Source organism: Pinus tabuliformis, chromosome 1_1 (assembly GCF_031772625.1).
Source record: "Pinus tabuliformis cultivar Carrire ecotype Pingquan chromosome 1_1, CPIR1, whole genome shotgun sequence".
Lineage (NCBI taxonomy): Eukaryota > Viridiplantae > Streptophyta > Pinopsida > Pinales > Pinaceae > Pinus > Pinus tabuliformis.
Genome location: NC_142297.1, coordinates 12,377,867 through 12,395,630, shown reverse-complemented (window position 1 = coordinate 12,395,630; position 17,764 = coordinate 12,377,867).

Sequence of the window (17,764 nt, the reverse complement as noted above, 5' to 3'; positions counted from 1 at the left end):
TTTGGTTGGAATCCCTTGCTAATATCTAACCCCCAGGCATCAATGCCTGGGGGCAAAGTTTCAAACATACACATACCTTTCAGAGGCATAGATGTCTCCATAATACTTATAGGAAAACTTGTTTCTTCATCGATAAACATGTTTCCTCCCAGTGGACACTCTGTTGGTGTCATTTCCACACCTACTACAACCTATGTGGCCAACAATATCCGTTAATATTTTCCTGCTATATCTATTTTGGCACCCTCTCCTCAACCATAATTGAGTAAAGGGGGAAATTTCTATCATGGGGGAAGCTAGTATTTTGTCATTAAGCCTAGTCTGCTATATGGCCCGCCACCATATAGACCACACCACCAGCCCCAAGAAACTATTATCTGTTGAATATGATGTACCCTGCTAGAAACCCTTGGTCCTTCAAGTCATCCTGCATCTTCGCGGTTAAATTTGGGAGCACCTATGCCTTTGCCTATTTTTGAAACTTTATATATCCCATATCTATACAAGTTAACTAATGACCCCATCAATCATAACTTACTTTGGGCTTCGATCCCACATAATGTTCCTGTAGATATATGGAAGTTTGAAGGAAAAAAAGGAGATGATGGGGCTACACACGTCATTACTTACCACATATGGTGTGTATCGAACTCCATGATTGACAATTGTATTTGGCTTAGACTCTTCCCCCACACCCTTACTAGAAATGATACCAAGTGATACATTGAGTTACCATGATTTTCAGTTAATACTTTTGGTTCCTTGGTGATAGAATTGTTAAATAACTTTTATATTCCTATCCACTATGAAACCGAAACAGAACTCCTTAATACCCTACACCAAGACACTTCCACCCACATCTCTGATCTTATCCATAAATGGATACGTAGGTAGAGGCTTTTCAAGACCCCCATTATGGATTACCTCTTAGGAGACCAGTTCTGCAACTCTCTTCTTCACCCCATTTCCAAGGATGTTGCCATGGTTGGTGTGGTTACAAAAGACCAACCTATAAATTTTCATGCCTAACATTTAGATTTCATCTATTCACAATCTGGAACACTTTATGATTTTCTCCCTAATTCCCCTCGAACTTCCAATGCTCCCTCTACTAAATAACTCAGTGCAGATGTTGATGGTATTGTCGTGCCACCTCTAGGTCTATTATACAACAAATAAGTTGTAACGGTACCCAGTTATTTGTTACTGTCACTACTTCTCCTACTACCCAATTGGCTTCTCATCCAACCACTGTGATCAACTCTGTGCAGCCTACACAAAATCCCAACTGTAAGAACAAGAATAATAAGAAAAATATCTCTCCTTCTCAAGAGAAGCAAACAACCTGGAACAATCCAAATCAAAATGTTGTTGCTAAACATGAGAAAGGGAAGGAAAAAATTTTTAATATCCCTTGAAATATATGTGGTTAGGACCATATGACCTATTAATTTCCTCGTGCAATAGTGAAAAAACCTCCTTGAGAAAAAAGACACTTGCAAGACCCCTACATTCCTCAATAACCCTTTCCCCACTCAACAACAACAACATCTTGTATTGAATCAACCGCAACCTCCGCAGGGGGGAAACAATGGTTCGCATCGACCTCGTTCTGGAAAAGGATCATCAATTTTTTACACCTTTGAAATGTTTTATTTACAAACATAATCCAAGGACTATGGGAATTCAATCACTAAAACTTCGAACATTGCCTCGAGCTCTCTTCTCCTATCACCTAATGATATGCATATCAAAAGGCCTATCATTGACCCGATGATTTGTGCCCAAAAAGGGATAGTTCTTCGAATGACACACAATACCTCTACATGTGATGCCTAAAAATAAAACATCATAGAAGATTTGGTGCAAGCACCCTCTACTATGTCTCCCCTCAAAGTATTACAAATCTTCTGAGCATATTAGAAAGCTTTTCTTTCGACCATTGGTGGAACTTATCCTCAGGATTCCAATCTAGTGATTTTCAACAAGGAAAAGTGTAAGCCTCACCTCTCCCATCGACTTTCATTTCAAGTATAGGTCATGGCAAAGGGAAAATATATTCATCGCACTACCATTGATGAAGGTTCTTTGACCTGCATAATGTCTACTTCTGGTTGGTTCTTCGTGGGTTCTCCCAATATCTCACCACCATCGAATTCCCTCAAAGAACTTTACGATCATACTTTCATCACCAAAGGATACGTTGCTAGCTACCCCATCACTTTGTGTGGGAAAACTATAACATTGGAAATCGAAGTCATAGATCACCATATCAACTATAATCTACTTTTGGGACATAGTTGGACTTATTCCATGACTGCCATTGTTTGTTTGGTCTTCCGAATCGTCCTCTTTCCTTTTGATGGGAAAATAGTCATAATGGATTCACTATCCTTTTTTACTCCAAAGTAATCCTCATTACCTAGCAGCAACGTGCCCTCAGTGGGTATCATACCTAACTCCTATGTCAGTATTGGTACCAACATTCTAAAGGGTTCCTCGATTTTAGGATGTTTTCCTCTCCTACCACTAGAGGTTTGACAAATAGTCTCAATGGTTTATACTATTCTTAATGGCTCCACTGATCCTTGGATCCTCCAAGCCCCTTCAGCCATTGATTCCTATGGAAAAAATATGACATTATCATCAGCCAAACATTCTTATCAAAATGTTCAATCCACATTTAACTCTCTTACTGCTTTGGTCATGATTGATGGTACCACTTCCTCTCCCATCTCCCTGTTATAGACATTTTTGTGCCTTACAGCATGAAGCATGAAATGTCCATAATCTAAGGGATCCAAAGTCCCTAAACATGTTGTTCCTACCTCTAGAGGAACAAGGTCAGCAAACCACAGCACTGAATATCAGTTCTCCACCTGAAAACACTCAAAAACAAGCTAATTCTGGATCATTTCAACTGCTCCACTGAGCATCTGCGCTGAATGTCAACTGCTCCAATGTGTACCTACGCTGAATGTCAACTGCAAAGAAGGCTACCTGCATTGGGCGAGTTTGGCCAAGTGGCACAGTCATTCCTCAAGGTGTCAATACCCAGGAAGCTTCCAAAATGACACTTGGATCGGGGAATTCGACTGGTGATGAGTAAGAGGGTCTAGATCTCCATGTGGAAGCAAGAACCTCCAAGTGGACTCAAGAACTGAAGAATAACTGAAGTGGGAGAGGACACTAGTCAGCTTCATGCCAAGCTCAAGCTTACTCATCCTTTCTCCAAAACTCCTATATATAGAGCTCTCTCATGAGGTCTAAGGAGGCTAGAATCTTGTGAATGTAAGGAAGTGCTGTTGGTTTGAGTATAGAACTATTGGGTGATTTGCTTTGAAGGAGGTGAAGAGGAGATTTGTTTCTGCTGGGAGGTGATGCTGGATTGGGCCTTTTATGGTTGTATCACTTCCTGAACTTTACTTCTTCCATCAATAAAGCATTTGAGGTTCTTCTATATGCATGTGTCTCAATGGTGTATTGTTATGCTTGTGTATTTGATTTATTCTAATCCTTGAATCAATTATGAATGTATGCTTCTTGTAGTTTCCCTCTCTTGTTATTTTGCAAGATCTTGGTGTAGCTGGGCCAGTGAAAAAGCAAGGAGCTGGGAACAAGCAGCAAAGAGAGAAGATCGGATCAATCATTAGCGGAAGACATCGGTTAGTGGATCTCTTTCTCCCCTCTCTTACATCTCATAAAGAAGTAATCTCAAATAGCTTTGCTTTGATTGTTGCTGAGGTACTATCACCCTTAGAGTGGGATAGGGTCATTCCGTATTGGATACTTTTCCCAACAACAAATTGGAGACTCCACTGGGGATTGTATCTTGTTGGTTGTTCGTGTTTTTTTCTATTCATTTCATAAACACAGGGAGTACCGAATCGAACTGCATTTGGATCTTTCAAATGCAAAGTAGAGGGCAGCTACTCTAGCTCAGTTTCTGGGCATGTTTATGATTTGAAGAGCTGATCCACAAGGACTCTGAGTAGCTCTTAGTGATAGCTTTTCATCCTCCTTTTCATCCCTTAGTGTGTACTTGAATGATAGCTTCTGATTTGGCCAAAAACTGTTGATTTTTGAGCAATCTGTGACCCGGAAACAGAGAAAAACGAAAGTTTATCTCTTCAGTGCAGGCACTGTGAAGGCAGTCTGCATTTCAGTACAGATCCCGAAGGGGCTACCTGCGCTGAATGTCAAACTGACAGTGTACCACCTGCGCTGAACCAGTTTTGCCTTGTGCTACTGGGGTTCCCTGCTGTTTATTGCCCTGTTTTCATCCTTGTTTTTGCAGCCTGTTGTCAGTCAATGTACCTATCTGAAACCAACTTTCCTTGCCACTATTCCGCCTCGGTTGTATAAAGAAACTGTATTTGTTCTTTGTGTATTTCTTATATCATTTACAGTTTCCCGTAACGAAAGTGAACTAGTCTTGTTGTGGCCTCTTAGATCTAGACCTGTGATAAGTGTCGTTTTGATCTTAAGAGTTAGTTTGTTTGCTGTTCATAGCTGATTGAACTTTTTCTTTCGTCATATGGTTTGAATTTATATATTTCTAGTGTCGAAACAAGTAAATCTTAAGGTGTCTTTTGATTTTGGACAAGCTTGTTTGCTTTCACTTGAAATCGAATTCAAAGTTATACAACAGCTTTCTTTTTGTATTACATCAACATTAAGAAAGAGAAAAGAAATACCTGCATTGTGCATTTTGCATTTGATAAGTTTGTATGTTGATTTAGGGAAAAGTGCATTAGTGTATGCTCTATGATCTGTGTGAAAAGATGATGTCTTTCTTTTCCCTCAGTAGTTAAGATTTTCAAAGTTGAAAGATTGAAAAGCTTGCTTATCATCTTAGACTGCATTTAGGAGTTGTACCATACATCTCATGGTGATCCATAAAGGCAAACTGCTAAACAAGATCAACCTTAAAATAAATTGAATTTACATAACAATGCTTTGAAACATAACGCAAACACATAGAGGTCTAAGCTAGAGATGTGTTCCGGCGTCGTTAAATGTGATATCTTAGCGTTGAGTGGTTGGGTGATTCCTCCACGGTGAAGCGATAAGTATCAATACGGACTTGTGCTCCCACGTACCATTGCGTATATATTGGGAGACCCCTATAGGAACAAAGCCTTTATCCATAGGAAGCCGTGTCGGCCGCCCTACTGATCGCAATGCAGTGAACACAGCATTCACGAAGATCAACCACTCGTACCGTAAAACGTATTCTATGGTTTTGCGAAAGGTTTGGCACACCCTCTGCCTAGATCTCCAGAGCAGTTTCTTTTGGCCTTTTTCAAACTCTATAACTGAAAAAGTCCATCCAAGCATTTGTCACTTCGGGCTCGTTAAAACATCGAAGGAGACTAGAGTCATCTTTAGCTTTTTCTCGACTCTTAAAAAGTGAAAAAGCAAGTTGTGTCTAAAGCGTCGTTATAAAATTTATTTTAAATGGAACACAATCACCCTTTATTCCTGCGTTGATCTTCGAAGTTAGTCTACCTTCATCACAAAGTTCTTGTAGAATCGCTAGGAAATATTTTGGATAGACTAAATATGTCTGAACAACCGTCAACATCCAGGACCGTGTCATCCGACACAGCAGCGAAAGAGCCTCCTGCTGCTACTCCAACGATGTTCGCTGATATACCATCTGTCCCGGCAAATTGTCAACAACAAGCTGGAGTCCAATCAGAGACTGTTTCGACGACATGGTTAGTTCCTATTTCTTCATCTGGATTATCATCTGGTATTTCTTATGTTGAAACTCAACAACTTGATCCAATGTGTCTTCAAAGGCCAATCTACCCTTTAAGCACTGGATTGCCACCATATGGAGGGCAGTATGCCTTTTCATTGTTCCCCCCCGGAGAACAACCATATGGGAGTTTACAACAAAGTTCAGGTCAAACTGGAATTACATCCAGCGGATGGGTACCAATACTGCCTCAGCAACCAAGGGTTGCATATTCAATGCAACCAGTCCACCCTATGTCGAATGTCGCCACTATACCTGGTATGTTAATTGCGTCTCAAGTACAAGCGCTACCTGTTGTATGTCAACCCCAAGTTTCTCAGGTTGCCATACAACAACCTCTTGTCTCGACAACTCAATCACAACCTCTGGTTAGTGCCTCCTTATCTGGAACGACTCAGGCTCAAACAATTATTATGACTCCTCATCTTGGTCAATCATCCAGTATTGGACAACAGCAAATGGTCCAACAACCGGAGCTGGTTCAAACCCAACAACCGCAATTCCAGCAATCATATCAAGGACCCGAGCAACAAGTCTTTGTAAGTAATGGGCAACCGTATAATAACGGTTATGCCCATCAAACTTGTCAAAGTTGCCAGCATCAAATACATTATGCTGGTATGCAAAGACCCAATACTCAGACAATTCCATCTTATCCTGGGTATGCTCCGCCTAACCGGAATCAACAGTTGCCCTTTGTAGCAACTCTAGAATTACCAGATCTAAACCGGCTGATGAATGATCCAATTGCTTATGCCCCTTGGTGGCCAGGGATTCCGCATAAACTTCCATCGGACATTCCTAAATTCAATGGAAATCCAGGTGAAGACCCGTCGAATCACGTGATGACTTTTCATCTGTGGTGCTCGTCGAACACCCTGAACGATGATTCGATAAGGCTTCGCCTTTTTCAGAGGACATTGACAGGTCCAGCGGCTAAATGGTATATTGAATTACCTAGAGCCTCTTTCGACAATTTTAGCTCCCTAGCCACGACTTTCTTAACCCATTTTCAATTACCGATAAGGTATGAAACTGGAACGGAAATCTTAACCAACTTCAAGCAGACGACGGCCACACATATATCCGATCATATACATGAGTGGCGTCGTCGTCGCAGGATGGTAGAGACTTACGTTCCAGATCAGATGTTAGCTGAATGGTTTATAAAGTCGTTACTTCCTGCCATAACGGATGATGTGGCCAAGGGGGGAGTCGTAATGGAGGAGCAAGTTATTGCTCGTGCACAATATCTAGACTTAGTATATACTCAGTCCGGCACGATCTATGATAAAATACCTGACGCCCCTAGACCGGAATTTTCAATTCCTCCTCCTCCTAAATCAAATAGTGACTCTCGTGCCGGCGATGGCGTGATTGGCACAAAAGACATGAAATTGACAAAGGCTATATCTAAAAAGGCCCGTAAGATTTCCGGTCAAAATGAAAATGAGGAACTTCTTGCCTCGGAAGTAAGTGCCGTGTCGGACGACAAGGGCAAATGACTGAAGCAACCAGGGGGCAAGAAGAAAAAGAAAGGGAGAAAAAGGAAACCCCCTACGGGGTGTCATATATGCGATGAGGATCATTGGACAGCAGATTGTCCATACAAAGCTGAGCTTAAAATATTCTTTACGAGTTCGAAAACCTCAGCTGTGTTGACTGATCCGTTTCCAAGCCCGAGGACCGAACTGGTTGCTAATCAAAATGCTTCCTGATCCCAAGTGCTTATGTTGTCTGTATCAAAGCAGAAAAATGATGCTTTGACAAGGAATAAAGATCACGGGAATCCACAGCCGTCGAATAACAAGGCTGATGAACAACCTAGTAGTTCGACGACAACTTTGACGAAAGTTGTGCCACCCATCATTCCTGAACAGATGATAAAGTCTCCAAAGGGAGTAGTACCCAAATCGACACTTAATCCTCGTGCAAAAATAGCACAGAATTATAATATAATAGAGGACCTGGCTCAATCGTCGTCCGCTATGTCGACACTCGAGGTACCGCAAAATTACCCCTCCCAAGAGCAAGCTTTATTATCAGCAATAGGTGGGATTGGCCCAATGGATTCCAATCTCGTGGCCTTTGATCATAAAGGATATGACCCTCAGTTACCAGCTCAACTAGCTTTCCTTATTCAAGTGAAAGCCCTCAACAAAACTATTCATCGAACAATTATTGATGAGGGGGCATCTACATGTCTTATGTCGATGAGTTGCTGGAAAAATTTAGGCTCACCACCCTTGTCGAAATCGTCGACGATGTTAAAAGCATTTGATGGACGATCATACACTCCATACGGGATTTTAAGTAACTTGCAAGTTGAGCTGGGGGACAAAATAGTAAAAGTTGATGTTGAAGTAATCGACGGAAACCTCGATTACAACATCCTACTGGGAAGGCCCTGGATATATGCCATGGCCGCAGTTGTGTCGACCTACTTCAGGAAGATTGCATTTCCCTTTCAAGGAGGAATTACAGTCGTCGACCAACAAACTTTCCTCCCCGACATTTCACAAGTTACGGGAAGCATTCCAATGATCCATGGAAGCGATCATTCGCTTCAAAATATTGGGGTAGGCCTCCTAAAAGACCCTGCCTTAATGGGTACTTTCGCCCTACCGCCTCCAAGTAATCTGGCGGGAGTGGACACGGTGGAAACCTACAAAATGAAATCTTCTGTATCTAATGGATTCGGAAGATTCCTAAATATTTTGTCGGCATGGATCATCGCCCTAATAGAAATACTGTAAATATAGTGGGCTCCGAGGACGATTCTTATCTCGTGTCAACCTCGTTAAAAAATGAAACAAGGAGTCATGGGGATAGTTCTTTTATTGTGTCAACCTCATTAAAAAATGAAACAAACCCCCTTTCCAAATCTCAAAGGTAAACCTTCATTCCAACCACCGAGTTGAATGCAATGAAGCTTGGGGGGCATGCACCTCGATTTGCGTTATTATGCTGGGGGCATGCAAACATAAGATCGAGCAGTTTTGGCATAAAGTTCATGCTCGTTAAAAAATAAACGCAAGATTCGAGCAGTTTTAACGCGGAATTTATGCTCGTTAAAAAATAGAAAAGCGATATCGAGCAGTTTTAACGCGGAATTTATGCTCGTTAAAAAATAGAAAAGCGATTGTGAGCAAGATTTTCCTCCAGAGTTCAAGCTCATTAAAAAATGAACCTATCCCGGTAAATAACCATTGTGATCGTAAATTTATTAGCCATAAAAGCCTTGGTCATGTTTGCACCTGCCACCTCCATTCCATTTGGCCAATCGTTCACCTCCATGTGATTGTTTACCTATTTTGAGGAATAGCTGCGAAGAGTGATTTCACCTAGCCATCCTTGTGACATTGTCGTGATTGGAAAATTCCAACCTGTACCTGGAATCTGCTGCTATCCCTGTTTATCACTCGTTCCTCAAAAGACGAGTCTTCTTTGAGCTCTTTTCATCTGACTCGTAAAATATGAAAAGTTTGCCGAGTTTTGGCCTTCCAGCTCGTTAAAGTGACTGGAAGAGCTATCCCTCCTCTAGATTTTAATCTTTTTGGACCTGAGGGATTATTACACAAAAAGGTAGAGCGCTTGTTTTATTCGGCTCGTTAAAATTATCAAAAACTCATCCCTTCTGTATTGTTTTATACTTTTTTGGACTTAAGGGATTAGATGACGAAAAAGGAATTTTGGAGTTAACTTTCTGTACCTTTTCAGACTCTCTAAAAATGAAAAGGACCGAGTTTTCCTTGTCGTTAGACTTGTTAAAATGATTAAATAGCGACAAACTTGTCTTTAGACGAGAAAGAGTTTCCCTATCGCTAGGCTTGTTAAAACATAGCGATGGGCTTGCCCAAAGGGCAGGTTATAGAACAAGCATATGTTATCCTCCTCAAGCTTGACAAAAATAAAGAGGTACTGGTCAGAAATGACTGGGGAAAAATTGGGAGAACCTCAAAGCTTTAATGGTAACAAGTCGCTCTTGAACATGACACTTTTCCTCCGTATCACATCGGGTTGGGTTGTTTCATTCACCGGTCTCATCACCATGGTCTCGCCAAACCATCCACATTTGGGGTAATGCTACCGATCCATCGCATCAGTGTCGTTATATGTTCAAGAGATGTTGTTCAGAAAGAGTCAACCGTGTCCCATCCACTGCCATACATTATCCTTCATCCATCCATGATCGCCACCCTGAATCATACTTCACAGATTGTTTTCACCTCCATTAAAATCACTAGCTCCGTTCCGTGTCACTGATGTGGGATTCATTAAGGCCCTCCTTTGACGGATCGCTTCTTGTCGACTTCAGCTCATTATCCAAGAAGTTGATCTAGGAACAAACCCCTCAGTACTTTGAAGCTTGCATGCCTCAATGGCAAGTTTCTCACTTCCGGCGACAGGTATACATCAATGATCTTCGACCATAACATTTTGCGTGGTGTTCGATGCCAAGTCCTTTATTCACACCACGTGAATTGTACTGCAGTACCTTGAGGGTCATTATCATTATCGGTGATTCCTCTCGCGCTTGTTAACGGTTTACATCATTGACCGGTAATCAAGCGATGTCTTTCCATGTTCGACTTCAGTGCAATTATCACATGGATCGACTTGTACTTAGAGTGAAGATCGAACGAGTTTGAAGACCCCGGATCTAGTTTCATCCATCCGGGCTGCGATATATATTCAGGAAATATAAAGACATTTGACATGTACATCATTGCAGCAGATGATCATCCTACTCAAAGGATGATAATTTCAGCAGAGAATTATCAGTCTACCATCAGACGATCGTCTGTTCTATGTACCAAAATGAATTTATAAAGCCGAGCATGGGAATGCCCGCCTCATCTAGATCATGAAAGAAGAATGAAAAATAATGTATTGTATTGTATTTTATTACAGGTCACCTCTCAGCGATTGAATGAACTTCGGATCCTCTTGATAAAGCATTTCACTCGATAAACGACCTCATACTTTAGGGGGCAACTGTTATAGACATTTTTGTGCCTTACAGCATGAAGCATGAAATGTCCATAATCTAAGGGATCCAAAGTCCCTAAACATGTTGCTCCTACCTCTAGAGGAACAAGGTCAGCAAACCACAGCACTGAATATCAGTTCTCCACCTGAAAACACTCAAAAACAAGCTAATTCTGGATCATGTCAACTGCTCCACTGAGCATCTGCGCTGAATGTCAACTGCTCCACTGTGTACCTGCGCTGAATGTCAACTGCAAAGAAGGCTACCTGCGCTAGGCGAGTTTGGCCAAGTGGCACAGTCATTCCTCAAGGTGTCAATACCCAGGAAGCTTCCAAAATGACACTTGGATCAGGGAATTCGACTGGTGATGAGTAAGAGGGTCTAGATCTCCAAGTGGAAGCAAGAACCTCCAAGTGGACTCAAGAACTGAAGAATAACTGAAGTGGGAGAGGACACTAGTCAGCTTCATGCCAAGCTCAAGCTGACTCATCCTTTCTCCAAAACTCCTATATATAGAGCTCTCTCATGAGGTCTAAGGAGGCTGGAATCTTGTGAATGTAAGGAAGTGTTGCTGGTTTGAGTATAGAACTATTGGGTGATTTACTTTGAAGGAGGTGAAGAGGAGATTTCTTTCTGCTGGGAGGTGATGCTGGATTGGGCCTTTTATGGTTGTATCACTTCCTGAACTTTACTTCTTCCATTAATAAAGCATTTGAGGTTCTTCTATATGCATGTGTCTCAATGGTGTATTGTTATGCTTGTGTATTTGATTTATTCTAATCCTTGAATCAATTATGAATGTATGCTTCTTGTAGTTTCCCTCTCTTGTTATTTTGCAGGATCTTGGTGTAGCTGGGCCAGTGAAAAAGCAAGGAGCTGGGAACAAGCAGCAAAGAGAGAAGATCGGATCAATCATTAGCAGAAGACATCGGTTAGTGGATCTCTTTCTCCCCTCTCTTACATCTCATAAAGAAGTAATCTCAAATAGCTTTGCTTTGATTGTTGCTGAGGTACTATCACCCTTAGAGTGGGATAGGGTCATTCCATATTGGATACTTTTCCCAACAACACTCCCCTCCCTCTATTGATCTCCTCACTCAAGTCTTGCCTTCTAACGAGGATATCGGGGAACTCATGTCTACAGATGAGTGACCCTAGGATACTTTTTACCATTACGCTTCGGTATCTTACTTGAATGTGATCCCTTTACGAATCTTGCCTTTCTATTAACCTGAGATTGTTCCTTTTGCTTATACGAATGTGCAAACTATGGATTCAGAGGATAAATTGGGTAAGATTTCCAAAACTTTATTGATCAATATCTCAATAAAAGTAGGTATTGTGGAAAAAATTCATATTAGAGTTGACTGCACTTCTGAGGAAATTGCGAACTTGGCCTGCCTCTTTAAGGAATTTGACGACGTCTTCACTTGGTCTCACAAGGAAATGCCTGGCATAGACCCATCTATTGTCAAGCATGAGATCAAGATATTTGACAATTCCAAGCATGTCCAAAAAAGACCTCAACATTTCCACCCTCGCAAAACAACTTCCATAAAACCTATAGTCAAATAACTACTGCATGTTGGCTTCATTTATCTCGTTCCATTAACAGAATGGGTATCTAATCTAGTTCTTCTAGACAAAAAACAAGGCATCGCCCGAATATGTGTTGAATACGACAATTTGAATGTTTCTAATCCAAAAGAAAATTATCATACCCCATTCATTGACCAAATTATCGACGATTGTGACGATTGTGAATATTTTTCCTTCATGGATGGCTTCTCGAGATATAACTAGATCGCTATCAAACTAGTCGAACAACACAAAACTTCGTTCATCTATCCTTGGGGCACATTTTCAAATCGTAAGCTCCTATTCAGTCTCAAGAATGCAGGCACAACATTTTAGAGGGCTATGGACTATGCCTTTCATGATATCAAACACATTTTTCAGGTTTACATGGATGATCTTCCTGCTCATTCCAAGAAATTATCCCAACACCTAGCTCATAGTTTAGTTATTTTTCTTAGGTGTAGGTTCTATAACATCCATTTGAATCTAGCTAGGTGTGTATTATTTTTTGAGGTTGGGCATATTCTTAAATTTATTGTCTCAAAATACGAGATATGGGTAGACGTTGACAAGTTCAAGAAGATTACTCAATTTCCCACACCACCATCAATTATTCAACTCAAAAGTTTGCAAGGGAAGGAAAAATTCTTATGCCATTTCATCGTCAATATGCTGAGTTAACAAAAGGATTCATGAGCTTCTAAAGAAAGGAGTACCTTTTTTTGTGGGACGATCAAGCAAATTACTCGTTCAATTCCATCAAAAAGACACCAACCTTAGCCCCACTTTTGAGTCCTCCTAATTATACATGTGACTTTCTCTTATACCTAGCTACGTCACCATCCTCCATAGGAATGGTTTTGGTTCAAACACATGATGATCATAGTGATAATTACTACCTTTCAAAAAAATCTTGTTGGACTTGAGTTATGGTATTCACATGTGGAGAAACTATCTCTAGCAGTAGCCTTTGTTGTCAGTCGATTCTGACATTACGTCCTGTTATGTCAGACTACCATCATTTCCCTAGAGAATCTCATGGGACACATTTTGTCTCCTCAAGTTATTGGAAGAAATGATTAAGAGTGGATCGTCATCCTCCTGCAATTTGATTTGGTTTTCATCACTGCAAAGGAAAAAAAATCCTTAGTCTTCGCAGAGTTATTGTTGGACCTTTCGAGAGTCAACTTAGATAAAATAACCCATAACCCTATGTCAGATGAATCTATTTATCTGGTCAAATCTACTAATCTAGGGTATGGAGACATATTTTTCAACCTCTAAACACATCATTTCCACTCAGATCTATTTTCCTATGACCATGATCGCATTCGCCACCAGGCTAAGCACTACTTAGTGCACAAAGATACTTTATATCAATGTGGCGCTGACTCAATTTTTGGATGTTTTCTTACCTTTTCTAAAGTAGAATAAGTTCTTAATGACCGCCATGTGTGACAATCACCTTTCGAACATGGATTCTAACTGAAAATTTTTGCACACAGAATAATACTGGCTAACCTTATTCAAATTATGCATTATTGCATTCCAACAATGTCATCCTTGTCAATCATATATAAAGAAAATGTGTGTGCCCCCTGCCCTTATACACCTAGTTTTCTGTATCGGTCCTTTCTCTAATGGGGCATCGACTTCATCAATTGAAACCCCACTTCCTTTGATGACCATGGCTACATTTTGGTTGTCATGGAATACTTTACGAAGTTGGTTGAAGCCATTCCCACCTTTTGGGTTGATGGGGAATTTTTGGCCTTATTCCTATTCAAATAGGTCACTTGTCATTTCTGTGTGCCCTGTATAATTGTTATAGACCATGGTTCACACTTTCATAACCATGTGATGTCTGATTTTACTTCTATGCTTGGTTTTTTCCAAGATCATTCTTCTTCCTACTATCCACAACCTAGCAGCCAAGTTGAAGCCATTAACGATGTCCTCAAGACCATGATCCATCGATTAGTAGGAAATCACAAAACCTGATGGCATTATATTCTTCTCGTTGGTCATATTGAGCATAAATAAAACAATTTAGAGGCTTCATGCCCTTTCAATTTGCTTACAAACTTGAAGTAGTTCTACCTATCGAGTGTTAGATTCCAACTCTTAAACTCGTCGTTGAACTCCTACCCGATTTTAGGGTCCTATATTTCATAGGAGGAGTTGGTTTTACTCGATGATTTTATATTTGAAAATTGTAAATAATGTTTCATGTTTGAAATTTTTTTCCAAAAGAAAAAGAAAGAAAATGTATATATATATATATATATATATATATATATATATATATATATATATATAGATAGATAGATAGATAGAGAAAGAGAGAGAGAGAGAGAGAGAGAGAGAGACAGAGACAGAGACAGAGAGAGAGAGATAAATATATATAGGAAAAAAATATATTTAATGGCAATGGGAAGGAAATTTCCTTATCTCTCCTTTGGAAACTACTGTGTAAAAGCCTCCAAGGTTACATGTCCCCAATGGGACCAAAAGGTGCCATCTTACTGTTGGGCCCTTCCATCTACATGCCACCTTGTTGTTTATCCCTAGCACTTGCATGCCCCCGTGTCACATCGTCTAGTCACCCTTGGACCCTTTCACTTACACATCTTTCAAAAACTCTTAGGGAAGAAACTTTAGGGTGATGTGTCCTATGGGACCGTCTGAATGCAAACTCTTACTAATCCAAAAATTCCTGGGATTATGTGTCCTTTCCAGCTGCTTGACAAAATTGTCATTGATGTCAATGATAAAAGCATTTCATTTTTTAATATGATGAAACCCTATCATTTTTGAATATTCCTTAAGGATGGCCCTAACATTAATGAAGAAAACTCTTTTTGAAGCCCTAGGTGCTTGAATAAATACATATATCCTTTGATGAAAAATTTAATGATGTATCTTTATGTAAAATAGACCCCTACTTCCTAAAATAGTGTGTCCTCTAAAACTTTCCTAGCACTTTCTATACATAAGAATAGGCCTTCCATGCGACATAACATTGGTTTCATTACTAGTGATTCTTGAACTATGAAAGGAATGAAAATGATACTGCATTATAGTGAGTTTTACCACTCCTTGAGTAATACTAAGGCATGGAAGTGAGAACATGTAACAAACATGATTGAAATTATCAATCTTTCCTTTGACATTTAGGGTAAAATAGTCACAATAATTATGGTTTCTCTAGGTATTTCCATAATGGTAGATTGAACAAGATTACTTGTATTCTGTATATTTGATCCAACTATAAAAATACATCCAAAAGTATGCAATGTTCCCAATAATATATGTTTATTGAGAATACCACCCAATTTGGCTTAATTATATGCATCAAGTAATTGCTCGAGGACAGGTTGATATATACTCTCATGGAATAATAGTCTTGGTCAATTGATGAATCATTGCCCCACAATAACAACCTCATAAAACAAAATAAATTTCATAGCCATTGCTATGATTTTATTCTTCATAACTCTAATGACATTGTTTCCACTCTTTTCAATTGAACACTTCCCAAATCTTACATTGTTTGCCTTCTGAAAAAGTTGTCCAACCTTTGTATTTTTAGTAAAAGAGACCAATGCAATTATTTCACCTTCAGATATTATCTTTAGTATTAGTATGGAGAGAATGATTCTCAATGACATTCAAAATTGTGATCAAATTCCTTCTACCTACAACTCTTAATATTCCAAACTAGTATAAATTTGTTTCTGTGCTCTGGTAAAATGGATCAAATTCCATTCATATGTAATCCCATATAAAAAATTGTTATGATTATCTCCAGTATGTTATCTCTCAAAATAAACCTAACTTGTTCCTATGAAATTTAAGTAATCTTCTGAATTTGCTTGCCCGAAAATTGGGTATTCATCCCCAAAAGCTAGTGATGGTAAGCTACTCTAGGTATATATGAATTTATAACATAATTTTACCACTTAAAGAAGTCATCCCTAGGGTTAAAATTTACTATCACTTCATAATAACCATGCGCACAGGTTGGATACAATAAGTATTTTAGATCTATATGTACAAGGTCTCAAAACCAATGCTTCTCCTATAGACACCATGTGAACAACTATGAGATTGTTTATAGGTTTGACATGGTTGATGGACTAAGATGTCATGCTACAACCTCCATCCAAATTGAAGAAGTTTGTTTGTAAATGATCAAGGTGTGGCACATGAAGCCCTTCTCTGAAAAACTCCTTACAAACATGAATCCCTGAAAACCTGTAACACCAAGGGTTGAATGATTTTTTACCATAGGAAAATAAAAAGAGAAAACTTATCCATTTTTACTAGAAACACTCCTAACTAACCTTCGTGTGCTATCAAAACTTGAGGATAGGTCTACATCATATTTCCATGAATTTCAACAACATTTAGTTTTGACATGTTTATAGCCTTGATCTCAATATAGGGTTTGAACATTTGTTCCATTATTCACTATTAGTGCAATACTCATACTCATAATTTCATAAAAGAGACGTGTTCTTGATTTGAAATGAACGAAGAAAGTGTTGAATAATAAGACAACCTTTGAAATTAATATCAACAATTTTGAATAGATTGAACACCAATTGTGGGAATCCTCTAAGGGAAGGGAAGAGAGAACGTCAAAGGACCCAAAATCACTCATCTAGGTTGTAGGATTAGGTTTTGATTCCTCAGCTTGATTGTAGAATGGTTATGTTTTTTGATCTTCTATTTATAGTTTATTTTGTACAAGGACACCTAGGTCAATGTTTAATTTCTAGTATGGTAACATTAGCCTCTTTCAACTCATAGTTGTCAGGTTGAGATGAAAAATTTTAATTTTAGGAAAAACATGTTGGAGATGATGATCTCATCTATCATTCATATTTGGAAGACTTATATATTATATTTCTTAGGTTGAGAGTTGTAGGAAAACTTATATATTCTCTCTTATGTTAAGAGTTCGCACAAAGTATTTCTACCCACATAGAGTAGGATAAAGTAAATAAGTAGACTTGCCTTGCACCGTTCAATTGACAAAGGAAAATTTTTAAGTTGATATGAATTTTCTGGATTGGGATTTCCAATTGGTTCCACGATAGATTTCATAATCTTACTTGGAAGAAACATATCCTCTTCCAAGTCCTTCTCAAAAGCACAACGATTGGAACCTAAAAACTTTACTTAGGTTGTGCAAATGGGTCTACCCAAGCATAAATACAGCTCCCAAAAAAGTGAGCTAGAACTCCACCTTTAATTGGATCCTTAAAAATGTAGTTCTGACTTATAATTCTCTCGTCCATAATTTGTACAGGCCACCATAGAGACATATCCATTTTGGCAAACAAGAGTCTCCCTTGAGCCAAGCATTTTTTATTCTAGAACTTAAGTGATCCTACATTAATACTTTGATTCCTCTCTAC